The following is a 386-nucleotide window of genomic DNA, read 5'->3' as shown; positions in this document are numbered from 1 at the left end:
GAACAGTGGGGGGAGAGGTCTTGCTGAAGAAGTAGTAGGAGTGGAGCAAAATAGACTGCTTGATTATGTAGAAACCACATAAAAGAACAAATCAGGGAGGGGAAAAAACCTGTGAATGGCCCTCTTCTCTTAAGTTCACCAGGAAACACATCCTCACAATGATTTGTTGATGCACTTGAGAAGATCAAGGCAAGCCCAGACAAGTTAAGGATCAATATCCTTTAGTGCTTAGCCAAAGTTGGATTTGAACTTAAAAAAAACATATATTTTTAAATATCTCAAAAGTATGGCAAAGCTAGCAGGTGAGCATTGGCACAATCATTAGGGTATTATAATGCTGTGGCGGCACAAGAGGAAGTTATACTGAGCCGTAGAGTAGGATTCAG

General features: G+C 40.4%; 1 protein-coding gene across 4 annotated transcripts in view; it reads right to left on the bottom strand.

Moving 5' to 3' along the window:
- Positions 1–386, bottom strand: part of LOC107676964 (transcription factor E2-alpha-like) — a 32,576-nt gene that overhangs the window by 14,033 nt on the left and 18,157 nt on the right. The window lies entirely within an intron of this gene.

Source organism: Sinocyclocheilus anshuiensis, unplaced genomic scaffold (assembly GCF_001515605.1).
Source record: "Sinocyclocheilus anshuiensis isolate Anshui unplaced genomic scaffold, SAMN03320099.WGS_v1.1 scaffold420, whole genome shotgun sequence".
NCBI lineage: Eukaryota > Metazoa > Chordata > Actinopteri > Cypriniformes > Cyprinidae > Sinocyclocheilus > Sinocyclocheilus anshuiensis.
Note: the sequence above shows the minus strand (reverse complement) of the source record. Positions and strands in the feature narration are given on the sequence as shown.